This window comes from Bos taurus, chromosome 15 (assembly GCF_002263795.3).
Source record: "Bos taurus isolate L1 Dominette 01449 registration number 42190680 breed Hereford chromosome 15, ARS-UCD2.0, whole genome shotgun sequence".
Classification (NCBI taxonomy): Eukaryota; Metazoa; Chordata; class Mammalia; order Artiodactyla; family Bovidae; genus Bos; species Bos taurus.
Genome location: NC_037342.1, coordinates 39,326,085 through 39,340,680, shown reverse-complemented (window position 1 = coordinate 39,340,680; position 14,596 = coordinate 39,326,085). Strand labels below are relative to the sequence as shown.

At 49.8% G+C, this 14,596-nt stretch overlaps 1 protein-coding gene across 8 annotated transcripts in view; it reads left to right on the top strand.

Moving 5' to 3' along the window:
- The window catches only part of ARNTL (aryl hydrocarbon receptor nuclear translocator like), a 107,978-nt gene that overhangs the window by 53,750 nt on the left and 39,632 nt on the right, over positions 1-14,596 (top strand). For 3 of the 8 annotated variants that reach the window (XM_059874771.1, XM_059874772.1, XM_059874773.1), the window contains one exon: positions 13,239-13,575. The exons of the other annotated variants lie outside the window; for them this stretch is intronic. The gene's annotated coding sequence lies outside the window, so the exon portion shown is untranslated. The remainder of the gene's footprint in view (positions 1-13,238; positions 13,576-14,596) is intronic. 8 annotated transcript variants of the gene reach the window in all.

Sequence of the window (14,596 nt, the reverse complement as noted above, 5' to 3'; positions counted from 1 at the left end):
CTAGATGGCCGCCTTTCAAGTGGGTCCTTGCAGTAGCCTGGCAACTGGCACAGGGTCATAATTGGAAGAATTTGGCTCCGCGTGTCTGTGGGTGTTTACAGTGCACTATAGGGCAGGGCTTCGTTTATTTATAGAGTATTGTGAGCAACAAGCAGCAGACGGCTCAAAAGCCACTAAATCTCAATTTATTTTTAACAAATTCCATTTTTCCCCTCATCCCAGAAGGAGAACTGAGTTATTAAAAAACAGTAAAAAAATACATCATCGCAGAGTATGCCATATCTAATTATGGGGTTGCCAGCATCGGCCTGCAGCCACATTTTAAGGGCTTTGTAAATCAACCATCCATTCAATCTGTGAACTTATATGACTCCTATTCTTCATTTAGATGTAGAGGGAAGTTATTGGCAAGTGAGTGCTGATCAGAAGTTCTACGCTGTCTAAATTAGGAGATGGAGGATATAAATATAGGATAGTGTACTTATGTTCTCAAAGGGAAATAAAAATCAGTCTTCATTGTCCATCATACTTAGCCATCCAAGCCTGTACTCCACCACACTAAATATCCACGGTAGGGCTGTTCACTCATTGTGATGGTGGATCCATGCTCAGAGGAGCTATATCATGGTATCTCGCTGAGGCTGACCCTGAGTAATTATTACCCATGTATGTCATGAAACGATGTGACTCCAGTGCTTTTTGGCCTCCTGGAGCATCAGAACTGGATGAGACTTCAGAGACCCTCTAGTTCAAGTACATCTTATTGTAGTTGGGGAAGCTGAGGCTCAGACAGCAGTGACTTGGGCCCCATGGCGAGTCTCAGCAGAACTGCCCTGAGGCCACAGTCTCTACCCTTTTCTCTGACGGTCTCTGCTCTACTGAGCTTGAAGCTAATGAGTTAAACAGATCTGATTTCTGCCCTTCAGGGTTCACAGTCTCAGACAGACAGACAATTTGGTCGAATAATCATCATATGCGTGAGTGAACCAAGTTATATGTACAATAAACCAGCTAGTGAGTGGAGGAGATGATGGTTAAGAATGGGGTAGTTTTGGAATCTGTGTGTTTGGATACCAAGGCGAAGGTAAAATCAGTTGCTCTCTGACCTACTTGGGCAGAGCTTTATAGATGCTATGAAGTTTCTGATGCAAAAAGGTGCAGCACACTTGCTGTGTGTTGCAGGAGGGGAAGTTTGGTGCATCCGTGGGTGCTAGTGAGGGGATATAAATATTGCAGTTTTGGAGTGCCTGGGAGTGGATCACTGGAGAGATTTCAAGGGAACTCCAAAGGGAATGGTCTGAGTTCTGTGGGATGCTCTGCCCTATCCTGGGACAGTGGAGGGAAGGGGTGTGAGTGCTGCTGTTCTCAGCCCTCCAACCTCTAGGTTGAAGGGTGACAGCAGATCATGGTGGTCTTTTTCTCTGACCCTCAGGATCCTTCTTTGTGTAGCCCTCTGGGCGGCCGGTATCTATGGACGAGGGCTGGCATGGGAGCTGGAACATGTGTCTCTTTCTTGCCCTGGACCGATGCCCGGGGCATGCCTGGGCTGAGTGGGCTCTGGGTGTTAGTTCTTTCTGAGGCTGGGAGGGGAAAGAGGAAGGCTTTCTGAGGAAGGAGGGGCTGTGGAAGCTTCTGGGGTAGACTCCTCTTGCAGCGCTGCAGGGCAGTGATTTTCAGTTGAGGTTGTAGCGGGCAGCACAGAGAGGAGTGAGTGGGAGGGAAGAGATCACAGGCCAGAAGAAGCAGTGGGAGTTACTTACAGACAGACAAAAAGCCAAATGGAGAGGGAAGGACAGTGACGTGCTGGGACTGAGGAGTCCATGGTGGGAAGGGAGGAGTTGGGGCCACTGCAGGCCAGGCCCCGAGTTACTCAGGCTGGGCCTTCGGGTTACTGAGCACACTCTTCTCTAAGCAGAGAGTCTGTCTTCCTGCCCAGTGAGTGCCTTGCCACTCTGGACAGTGGTTCTCAAACATGTTGCCAGGTGTTTCCATGTGGCAAAGAATAAAGTCAGTACATGGAATATCCTTGGTGTCACCTCCATAATTTGTTGGGTTTTTTTGTTATTCTTTTGATACCTACAGCCACTCACATGCTTTTGAGTTAAGAATGTATAAATTAGCAGTTTCCACTGCCTGGAACATAGCTGATAAGCTTTTGTTGTTGTTGTTTAGTTGCTAAGTCATGTCCGACTCTTTGTGACCCCATGGACTGCAGCACGCCACTCTCCCCTGTCCTTCACTACCTCCCTGAGTTTGCCGAAGCTCATATCCATTGTCGATGATGCCATCCAACTGTCTCATCCTCTGTCACCCCGTTCTCCTCCAGCCCTCAATCTTTCCCAGTGTCAGAGTCTTTTCCAATGAGTCAGTTCTTTGCATCAGGTGCCAAAGTATTGGAGCTTCAGCTTCAGCGTTAGTCCTTCCAATGGACATTCGGGATTGATTTCCTTTAGGATTGACTGTTTTGATCTCCTTGCTGTCCAAGGAATTCTCAAGAGTCTTCTCCAGCACCACTGTTCGAAAGCATCAATTCTTCAAAACTTAGCCTTCTTTATGGTCCAACTCTCACATCAGTACATGACTGACTACTGGAAAAACCATAGTTTTGATTGTATGGACCTTTGTCGGCAAAGTGATGTCTCTGCTTTTTAATATGCTGTCTAGGTTTTTCTTCCAAGGGGCAAGCATTTTAGTTTGAGAAGTTCATGCTTTTTCTCAAATGCGTGTTGTAGTTTTAATGCAACCTAGCAATATTTTGGTTGATAAAATAAAAATTTTCATTTTTATAGTTTATAAAGGTAACACGATTTCAATGTGGTAGATTCCTCCTGTGTGTCCCACCTCTGAACCAATCTTCAAGGAGCAAATTCTCCTCTTTCTGTCTTGCGTCCTGCTCCTGGCATTTAACTGTGTCCCAGCATCTTTCTCTGTGTGCAGCTCAACCCAGGAGACCAAGGAAACCCGGGTCAAGGGCTGTGTCAGTAAAAGGTTCCGGGATAAAGAACCCTGAAACCTTCGCCTGAGAAGAGGTTGGGAAGTTGCCTGTGGCCTTCCTGTCCCAGTCCCAGCCCATGGAGTTATTAGCAGGCCTGGTTGCTTCATATTATGTGTCCCTATGTAGCAATAGCATTCATAGTTGATGCCAGCTTTAAATTCTCCAAAGTAAGGCAGTGTTCATGGTTCATGGCCACAGCTCTGTCATTTCACTTTCTCTGAATCACTGTGCCAGCCACCCAGCTGGCATTCAAGAAACACTTTTGGTTCATTGAGCCACTGCTGGTCAGAGCCCCTGCTGCCTCTGCCACCACCACCTGGAGTACTGAGAGCTTCAAGTGAAAGTCCTGAGGGTTGTGAATGTTCAGACCTGTCCAAAGTCCAGCCTCCATCCCTCAGGCTGGATAAGCCACACCCTGGCTATCAGCACAGACTTGCTCCTTATCAGAGTAACAGAATGGCCCAGGGGAAGGGCGTCCAGGGGTCACTCCCTGTGGCCACCCTCCCGTGTAGGAAGACCCCATCTGTGCTGATCAGGACAGTCAGGCCCTGGGCCCCTCGGGGGCGCACACGCCCAGCCTCCTGCTCCCCCTGTTATGGGCATATTCCTCTGTTAGGAAATCCTTCTTTATTCTAATCCAGATCTGCCTCTTGGCACTGTTTTCCTCGTTGACCTAGTTCTGCCCTTTGTACCAACACAGAACAAAGGTCCATAGGCGGGCCTTGGTAGAGTTTGGAATTCGTGCTCACAGGCCCCCTTCCTTTCTCCTCCCAGCCTCCCATCTCCCTCCCCAGTGTCTGTGTTCTCCAGCGCCTTCCGCTGCCCTTGTGCAACATGGCAGTCCATATTAATAGTAACAATTGGCAACATTCATTGAGTGCTTTTCACAGGCCAGGGGCTGTCCTAAGCTCCTTACGTGAATTTTCTTACCGTTTACAATCAGCTGTGAGGTGGGTACTGTCAATAGCTGCATTTTGCCAATGAGGACCTGAGGAGCAGAGGTCAAATGTTGTCCAGAATCACACAAGGAAGTGGTAGGGTGAAGACTGGAGCTGGGTGGTCTGGCTCTAGTGCCCATGCCCTTAGCTGTGGGCGAAACTATCTTACAGCCATAGGGCTGTACTACCTTATAGCCACAGCACTGGAAGTAAGCCCATGGTGCATTAGATTGGGGCTGGCCCCTACTTTGACTGATTTTGCAAGGAATCATTTGGAGGGAGCCTGAGTTGAACCATTTCCTATGAAACATCCTCAGAATTTGTTTTGACAGAACAACTGCAGTCCAGAGGCCTTTGCCTTGTCACCAACAAATGGGTTCATCCAAACTTTGCCAGGCCCTGCAGGGTTCATTGTGCGGTGGATTTTGATCAGGGTGACAAACGTGGGCTCTTAGTATTTTCTTTTCCTGCACATGAAGTCCAGTGCAATAGGTTTCGTGTTCAGAATGCTTCATCATGATTTTGGTGGCCATAAAGCAGAGAGGGAAAAGTGCCTAAGACTTCTAAGACTGGACCATAGCTTCAAGTTCCTAATTCAGTATTCAGTCTCCCAGAACAGCCCCAGCGGTTGTGGAAGGGAGAGATGCAATACCGCCTACCCTCCAAAGCTGGGATGGCAGGTGCCAAATATACATTTTCCTGAAATGAAGGGTTTTGGAAGCACAGGTGAGGGAGATGAGAAAGGGCGTGTCAAGGCCAGTCCGAACTGGACTTGGGTGCTGTGTCCCCGAGCTGTGCGACTAGGTACAGGTCACTTGTGGTCTCTGTTTCCTCTTCTGTAAGATAGAAGTAACAGTGTCTTTTCCTAAGGATGCTTCTTTTAGGGTTAAATGAGCAAAGGCAGATGTGCGTGAAGCTGCAGTGGTTGTTTCAGACCGTTTCCCACACCTGATAGCTCAAGGTTTGGTGACCAAGCTCTCGTTCACTGTCTGCCCTTCCTACTTGGGTAGCATGGGCCCAGCCCTTCAGCTGCCTACTGCCTTGAGGCATGGAGTGGGATTGTGGGGGTGTGGGGTCTTCTGGGGCAGTAGCCATCCCCAAGACCCAGCCTGCAGCCACATCAGTCACCCTGCCCTGACCCCAACGCTCAGGCCAGGTTGCCCCAAGAGTCCAGGAAAAGGTGATTCATCAAGAGTCTGCTTCCTGTGCTCACGCGTCCCTGGGCTTTCCTGCTCCAGGCGGTGGTCACACACGGGCTGAGCCAGAAGTGCTGGGAAACGGGGTTTGAACCATCTTTCTCTTCATCAGTTGTTTTTTTAGATTGCATGCATCCTGGTTACTATGTTTTAGAGGTAAGCAGCCAAGTGAGGGACCTGATTTCTGAGGTCTGGACCCAGAAATCTGGAAGGAGAGCAGCTTGGAGCAATATAAATAGGACTCGATAAAATATGGTTCTGTAATTACCAAAAACGGGGCCCTGACCAGTGGCCTAGCTTCCCTGAAACGTAGTGTCTCTGTCAGAAAACTGGGGGCAATAATAGAACTGACCCCACAGGGTGGGAGGAGGATCAGATGAGATCCTCGATGGCGTAACATTATAACAATCCCCTTTCTTCTCCACCATCTACTCTGCTGTTGATTTCTTATATGGCTTTGAGTAACTATCTTACCCCGCCTCTTTGACCCTTTGCAGAAGAGTTGAAACATACTGGTTCTGAATGGGTGCGTAGTGCCCCCTATAGGACATCTTGGGAATGTGTGGGGTGGTTGGGCTGTCACTGTGGGGGTCAGGGCTTTTTCCGGGTGGGGCAGGGCAGCAGAGATTCTGGATTAATACATGGAGAACAAAGAACTGTCCAGCATCCTACCCAGTTTCCTAAAGTTCAGAGGGAACTCGTATAGGTGAAACTGTGTATGTAATGACCTGGGCCTGGAATCTGACTTCATTTTACATATAAACAAAAACGAATTTTGCATGTTTTTAATATATACTGAATTTTCCAGAAACACAAGCACTGAAGTATATGAGGTTTACCTATTTGTTACAAATAGCTACAGGCATCTCATTAAATCTTTCACTATGTCTGCAGAGTAGCTGTGCCCAACCTCTGCATATTGATGGATGTATTATTTTATTTTAACTAACTTTATTTTCTTTCTTCTTTCTATTACAGCCATGTTGATTGTCTTGAAATTGTAAGTGTTGGCAGGTTATATGATTTACAAATTTTATTTCAAGTGAATGAAAAGAATATTAAAAATATCTGTATTGAGTCTTTGAAAGTATGAGAGAGAGGGGGAGGGAGAGTTTGTGTGTGTTAGCTTATAAATCAGCTGGAGAAACCTTAGGATAGACTTGAAATAAAAAGAAATGGTTTCACTTAGAAATGTCCTTTTACGTGAGGATATGTAATAGAAGTCAGAATTTAACTGCATCCCTTGTCAGAGAAATAAAGTGTTTTGATGTCTCCCCTGGCCCTTTTAGAAAATATATAATCTTAAGAGTCTAAAACACAGTTTTTATCATCATCTTTTTTCAACTTGGCCATCTCTGTTTTTTTCATCCCTCCCATCTGTGTGTGTGTGTGTGTATTACCATCTATGTGTAGATTTTTCAGAAAGGAAAACCAGGCAGGCCTCCTTGCTTTTTACTAAGTTTGTTTTTGTGACCTCTGCCTGAACAAATGGACTGTACAAATTTTGCAAATTACCTATTCCCGTGCTTTATTTTTCCACTGAGGTGATTGCCTTTTCATGGATTTACAGCAGGTTTTATTTTTGTTTTGTTTCACTTAATTCAGAAAGGGTAATATTTCTTTACCTGCCACAGAGCTCTGGAGTCAGATGACCCTGAGTTTGAATCCCGGCTTTCCCGCTCGTGTGCTAAGCAGTGACAGGCAGTTTACTTGACCTCTTTGAGAATTCGTTACTTCTAATTGAGAACTAGATGAAAAAACACTGCATGGTACAGAATAAAAGCCCAGTGCGTGGTTTCTGCTGCTAGTTTTTGTGTCATTTTTGTTGTGATTCTTGCACTGAATATTTTTCTCAGAAAAAGTATCTTGAGCTCTACAACTCACGTTGTTTGAGATTCTTAGACATGTAACTCTCACTTGCTGTTACTAAGGCTCAGAAAAATGAAACTGAAATCACTGAAATTTTGTTTATTCCTTGAGTAGGAAAGAGACCAATGAAAGAAAACAAGCAGATTCCATTTTAGTTAAAGGAGGAACTTGCAGGGTTATTCCTGGGGTCAGGAAACACTCAGATGAACATCTGAGATCTGGGGCACTGGCAGGAGGCCTTGGCACTCATCATACAATTAAATCGTCACCCTCAAACCGTGTTTGCCAGGGCAGGCAAGTGGACAAGTACATTTCAGAAAGGTTCCCAGGCATTCCAAACTGGAACAGGGAGGACCATCTGATTTACTGTTTAACCAGTTAAACGCACGAGCCATGCGCCTCCAGCACTGTGGTAGATTGACAACCTTGTGACCCGTTTGGGCATCCTTGAACCGGAGGCGGGAGGCGGGTGGGTGAGAGCCAGCCCTGCCCTCTTCCTCCTATGTGGGACATCACTTTAGCTTTTCTTTGCTGAGTCTCTGCTGCAACCAAGCGTATGCAGAGTTCCAGCTCTGGGAGTTGGGCACATCGGGGTTCTGTCTTTGATCCCTCATTCTGGCTGTGTGATTTTGGACAAGTTGCTACACCTCTCTGAGCCTCAGTGCCATCTTTTTACATGATGGTGATCATAATACCTTCCCTAAAACGTCGTGGTGAGGACCAAATGAGCTGGGTAAGGGCTAGCACCATCCTCAGCATGTGTCAATAGGAGGTGGGCGCTGCTCCAGGAAGGCAGGCGGCAGCTGCTCCAGGAAGGCAGGCGGCAGCTGCTCCAGGAAGGCAGGCGGCAGCTGCTCCAGGAAGGCAGGCGGCAGGTACATGGATCACAGTGGAGTCTGTGATGCAGACCTCCCACTCAACATGTCCCCGACCGTCTGCTCTGCCCTGCTAGGTGGACCACAGGAAGGCTGCTCTTCCTCCAGCCATCACACGGGGCATGCTGCCCAGCAGGGGGAGTTCAGGGGGGATCTTCTCTCCCACTGGCCCCCTGGGCTGGGGGCCTTTGTTCTGTTCATGGAAAGGGCTACAGCCCTCCCGCCAGAAAACATGTGGAATCCCACCGGCTGTTCCCTCACAGTATATTCAACACTCAGCAGCTTCTCACCACCCCACCGTGGCCACCCAGCCCCAGCTCCTCTTAGACCTCACATCCCATTCATCTGCACAGCCTGCCTGAAAATATACCTCGAGTTCTTTCAGTCACTCCTCAAACTGGGCCTGAGTTGTGTCATCTTTTCCTGACTGTTCACGGGTCTAGATGTTTCCTCACTGGCCTTCACTGGTGATGCTGCTACCTTTATCACACACACACCACCTGCCATATACACTCACAGATGCACACACACACACAGCTCCTCCATCACTGTGCATGGCTTTATGCACAGCACCTCCCCCACAGGGTCCCCCATCCCCACCTCGCTTCTCAGTACTGCAGCCAGACTTAAATCCCAAGTGGGTCATGCCATCCCATTTCACTCAGAGTCAAAGCCAAGGTCCTTACAGGGGTCTGCCCAGCACCCTGTGGCCTCCACCACAGCCCTCTGCACCGGTTCCTCTCTCGCCTGGAACACTCCTCGCTTCTCCTCCAGCTCCCCACATCTCCTCCTTCCTCCCCAGTGCTCCTCCTGCCCCGTGGCTGACTTTCCTCCCCAGCACTTCCCACCTCCCAGCATTGTTTACTTCTTTATCCCTCTGCTGGCCTCGGTCACCAGAATGTATATGAGAGGAGGACAAGGGTCTGTGTCCCCTGCCCCAGCCCTGCCGTGGAGAGCAGTGCCTGGCACCTGGATGCTTTCAGTGAATATCTGTTGAAAGATTCACGGAGGATTGTGGGACCGCACACGCATAGTGTCTTCATCATTACAGAACTGTCCCGAATTGAAATTTGACTGCCACGGGCAATCTGTGGTGGAAATTTACTCCAATTACCAGTTCTTTCACTGTAGAAGTTACCTGGCCTACAGGGGTGCCTAGTAAGTTCTGTTGGATGCATTACTTTGGGGCTTTGGGGCCGTGGTAGCCATCTGAGGCCTCCTTCCCCATCAGCCCAACCCTGCAGTGGGTGGGACGGTGTCCCCTGACCCCTCTGAGCCAGGTGTCCCCCTGCTTCCCCACCATGCATCCTGGTTCTGGCAGCACTGTCAGCTGCTGGCCCCCCTTCCCCTGTATCTCCATCTCTGCAGGGAGGTCATCGTCCTTTGCTTTCACCGTCTCGTCTTCCTAGGAACTCTGCTGCTGCTGCTGCTAAGTCACTTCAGTCGTGTCCGACTCTGTGCGACCCCATAGACGGCAGCCCACCAGGCTCCCCCGTCCCTGGGATTCTGCGGGCAAGAACACTGGAGTGGGTTGTCATTTCCTTCTCCAGTGCGTGAAAGTGAAAAGTGAAAGTGAAGTCGCTCAGTCGTGTCCGACTCTTAGCGACCCCATTGACTACAGCGCACCAGGCTCCTCTGTCCATGGGATTTTCCAGGCAAGAGTACTGGAGTGGGTTGCCGTTGCCTTCTCTGGTAACTCTACAGTTTTGTTATTATTACCTGTTGATCTGGCTTTCTCGTTATTGTCTTCCCAGCTTCCCATGGCAGTTATTTCTCTGATTTTAGTTTAATTGGCGGTAGGACAAAAGGGGCGGACTCTCAAAGCAGCATCCTCGGTTTCAGATTTAGAGGCACTCTCCACGCTGCCCACTGTAGCACACGGGCCTCCGGAGTGTTCTCCAGCCCCACTCCCAGGTCCCTCTTCAGGCCTTTCCCCATCACCCTCATCCTCTCCCTCCTACTCCCAGAGCTTATCCACTGGCCAGGCCCTCCCCTCTCCCCCAGCGGCTTCTCCTCCCACTGTTTCTGCGCCCCTTCACCCCAGATTTGTAGCCCAAGCTTGCTTTCTGTGACCTCCATACTTATGCCCAGCCCCCGGCCTTCTGCTCCTGGTCTCACCTCGCAGCTCAGCACTTTGGTAACCACAGTTAACCCAAGAGGCATCCTAAGTGCTTTTTGTGCATTGGCCTCATTCAGTCTGGGAAGAGAAATCCTCCTCTTACAGGCGAGACCGCAGCTCCCAGAGGTCATGGAACTGGCCCAGGACACAGCTAGTCACCAGCAGGACTGGGATTTGAACCCAGGCTGTCTGGCTTCAGAGGACTGACCACTGCCCCGTCCTCTCTTCCTGTCCCCATCATGCCCTCCCCTGTTTGTCCACCCCCCTGCCTGATGCTCGGCAGGAGGGGAACCCTCGCTCTTCCTTGGTTCCAGCTTGGGGAGTCGGGGTAGGCCACAGGCCTGGTTGACCATCTCTGGATAAACGCGCACCGCATGGCCTTGCCCACCAGGGAGCTCTGCGGCTCCTCAGGTCCTTCCCCACTTTGCAGTTGGCCTTGCTCTCTGCCAAGGCACAAAGTGAAGGCTGTTCCATATAATATTGCTCAGTGCCCCATCTTTGCTTCTGCTTCCCCTCAACACCAGCATCCTTCTCTTTGTGTGTGTGCTAAGTCACTTCAGTCGTGTCCGACTCTTTGTGACCCCACGGACTGTAGCCTACCAGGCTCCTCTGTCCATGGGATTCTCCAGCAAGAATACTGGAGTGGGTTGCCATGACCTCCTCCAGGAGATCTTCCCAACCCAGGGATCAAACCCCCACCTCCTGCATTGGGAGGGGAGAGTTCTTTACCACTAGCGCCCCCTGAGAAACCCCTCCTCGTTATCACCAAATAACAGCAGTACATCCTTTTGTTTCCTTTAGAACAAGAGGCAGATGTTTTCCACAATTTTTTTTTCAACATCAGGTAGCAGGCTCTTTGGTGGAAAGAGGGTTCATTCCCTGAGTCTTTAGGGCCAAGCTCTATTCTCTTAGTCTGTAGCATGTTTTTTAAAAAAGGTGGGGGAGAATAGAAAGAAAAGAAACAGCAACAACATGAAGCCACGCTGATGTGTCTTTGGTTAATGATCCTTCTTGGTGCGCGGCAGGAGGGGTCATCCCTGTGTCATCATTAAATGCAGGGGTGTGTCAGGGTTAAAGGTCAGGAGGAGAGCTTTGCCCTCAGGAGGCTGCCTCCCAGAGCTGACAGGACAGAGCAGCCAGGATGTACAGACCCAGAGCATGCCCTGCCTCCCCAGACATCGAGCATCTCCCCCAGGCCCTACACTGGGCATCTGGGTGCAGAGGAGAACGAGGCCTGGATCTTTCTGAGGCAGGCAGCCCCCCTTCCCCTGCCCCCAGCAACTTCAGATTCCATTGCCATCCTCCAGGGAGTGCGGAGAAATCCTGGGTCTCAGCCGGCGGGTGGGCTGAATGCACGTGAATGCAAGAGGCAGAGGGTGCAACGGAGAAGAGGGTGTGCCCTGGGTGGAGGAGGCATCCAGGGACAGGTGGGACAGAGACCTCAGACATCGGGCTTTTCTCAGAGGATCCGAGAAGCTTACAAAGCCATGCCAAGCACCTTCTGGCATGGAAGTGGGCAGGGAAGGAGGGGAAAGCAGGATTGCTGCATCCTGAGTGATCCTGCAGAGCAAGTGTCCCTTTAGCGTGCCCCACCCAAGTTCTGTCCACTAGATGTTGGGTGCAGGAAAGCGTGGGGACCAGTCCCTGTGAGCAGATGGAGACCCTGCTGCTCCCCGACCGTCGCCCTCTGCAGGGCCCTGTTTAAGGTTCCTAGAAGCCCTGCAGAGGAGAAACACAGCCTTTAACCAGAATTCCCCACACTTCTTTGACCATGGGTTCCCCGCCCCCATGTCTTTGCATTTAAGTCTCATAGAGTCGGTGTTCTGTGACAGCTCTTTGGGAAGTGCTGCTGTGGAGAATTTTTCAATCTCTGCATACTCTGGAATGTGCCCACTTCTTATTTTGCATGGAGGCCATGCTACATAGAGGAAAGACTATGGGCTTTAGATAGGACTGACCTGGGTTTACATCTACCTTCCTGTGAAATCTCTGACTTTGCTCAGGTTACCTAACCACCTCTCTGAAACTTAGCTTCCTCATTTTTAAAATAGGAGAACATTAGCCACCTAACAGGGCTGCTGTGATGGTTAAATGAAAAAATAATGATAGTTTTCCACGTGGAGGGCTCGTCATGTGTCAGATACAATGGAATCTGAAGCCACCAGGGGACTCACATGTGCTGCCTCCCCCAGAAAGATCCAGGCCTCGTTCTCCTCTGCACCCAAGTGCCCAGGGTAGGGCCTGGGGGAGATGCTCGATGTCTGGGGAGGCAAGGCTCGCTCTGGGTCCGCACATCTGACTAAGCATGTTTTGCCTCTCTTTTCATCTTCGCCACAGCTCTGAGGCAGGATATATTGTCATCCCTATCTCCCAGGTCAGGAGGCCATGACACACCAAGTTAAGGGTTGTGCGTATGTTGGAACTGAGATTTGCACCCCAGGCACTAATGCCTGGTAGGGTCAGGCTTTGGAGCCTCACCGTCACCCCCAGCAGAGAGCATGCTCCAAACCACCATGTCATAAAGGGCCTGGTGCACTGAAGGCACTAAGGAATATCCGTTCCCTTTTCAGGAGATTCATGGGTATTTACTGGGAGATTGGTCATTCCTGGACTCCAAGTCACTCTGCAGTCTTTCTTATTAAACCTGTTAAAGGAGTAATCTGGATCTGCCTGTCTATTCATTGTTTTCTGCACATAAAAATTCTCCTTCAACCAGTTTCCAAAAACGTTATGACTCTTCTCTTACGACCTGATCCACCTCAGTTTGGTCAGCGGCTCGACTGTCTACCCGTATTGGGCCAGTCTCCAAACTGGTCCCGCCGGTGGTCTGTGCATCCCCATCCAGGACCAAGGGTCCTTCCAGAAAGCACTGTGGATCTGTAGCTTGTTCCTCTGGCTTTTCTCCTTCCTATACTTCAGTGATAGACTTGGCAAAGGTCTAAGAAGGCATCCCTTTCTCACTCATTCAGCAAACATGTACTTAGCACCATTGCTAGGCTAGGAGTATGCCCTGTATTGTGCCTCTTAATTAGATCGCAGAATCTCACAGCCCTCAGTAGGCCTCCAAGACTGGAATGCTGTAGACTCTCCTCTGTCCATGGTGTTGGGGATCTTTTCTGCATCGACCAGCCTTGTTCACAATCTAATCCAGAATTCACAGTCCCTGCCCCTTGTGCTACCCTCTCAACAGGCCCTTCAAGTCCTGTAGTTCCAAGTGCAAGCTCCTTGATTTTTGTTTGATTTCAGGATTCCCAAGCATCTAAAGCTTCCAGCAGGACTGGGTACACAAGCGCCACAAGCGGGATTCTCCGCAGGCCCCTGACAGCCGCTGCACGTACACTGTCCTCTGCGCAGAACATCATTCCAACTATCCAACCTGCCAGGCAAGCATCTACAACACCTGGTTCAAGACTCACCTCTTCCCTGGTCCCTCCTCCTTCCATTTCCCTGCACACACCATCAAATAAGCTAATCATTTTCTCCTCTGTTCTGCTCCTATACTTCAGCTACGTTGCGGCCCACAGCTAGAAAAAAAGGCACTCCTTCCTCAAGACACTTGACCACCACCTGCTGGAAATTTAGGGTAAATGCTCTACAAATCTCTGCCACTTACAGAAGTGAAGGTGCATACTGGCATTGGGTAGGGTGCTGCTCGCATGACTGCAGGCAGGGCGCTGCCTTTTGCAGTGATCACGATTGAGGGGATTTAAACATTCCCCTCTGTGTCCTGGGTGCCCTGGCTTCCACTTGGGCTGAAGAAATGCTTGCTTAATGATACTGGGGCAAGCCCTTGTTACCTTAGACTTGAGGCACCTGGTTTTGTGGGTGAATGATCGCTAAATCCATCTGTTTTAAAGGAAGGCAACCAAACTCCCCACAAGCTGTCAGAATAACCAGAGGGTCTCAGGGGGATTTGCAGTGGGGCCAGCGACCCTTCAGTCTGTTATCTCTGCTCAAAGGCCACCACCATAGGAACAGACCAGAGCAACTCCACATTCCTCCCCATAGTAAACCTCAAGTTGAGAATATGATGGAGAATTGGAGCAGGTGCTGTGTCTAGGGCCAGCTCCTTGTATGTTGTGGGGAGGCAGAGGTGGCCACACAGGGGTCCTTACAGGGAGCTGGGGGTTTTGTGGGAAGTCCATCAGTGAGCACGCAGCTGACTAGACAGGGTAAGCAAGGATGTTGATTCACTATCATCCATATTTTCCTAAGCCATGCCCTTTTATTAAGCCACATCACCAAAAACCAGTACCCCAGTGACATCTGGGACTTCATAAAGTGGTCTCAATAGAGCTCCATCTAGCTGTTACACTTGCAGGTGGGGGCAGGAAGGGGGACATGCTTTTACTAGGGTCCTTATTTTCCCAGAGCCATCTGGCATAGCGTTGTTCATGTCCCACAGTCTCCCAAACAGGTACCCCTCTTTGGTAACCTTAATGAAGGAAGAGGGCTGATCCTTTCCCTCTCTGCCCTGGCTGCCAGGAAGCCCAGAGACAGTTTCTGTAGCTTTCCTGAACCAGGATTGCTTCTTATCGCTTCCCTGATTCCTTCTCCAGGAGTGCTTGTTTTGGGCTGTTTGTCTTTTCCACTGTGGGGATGGC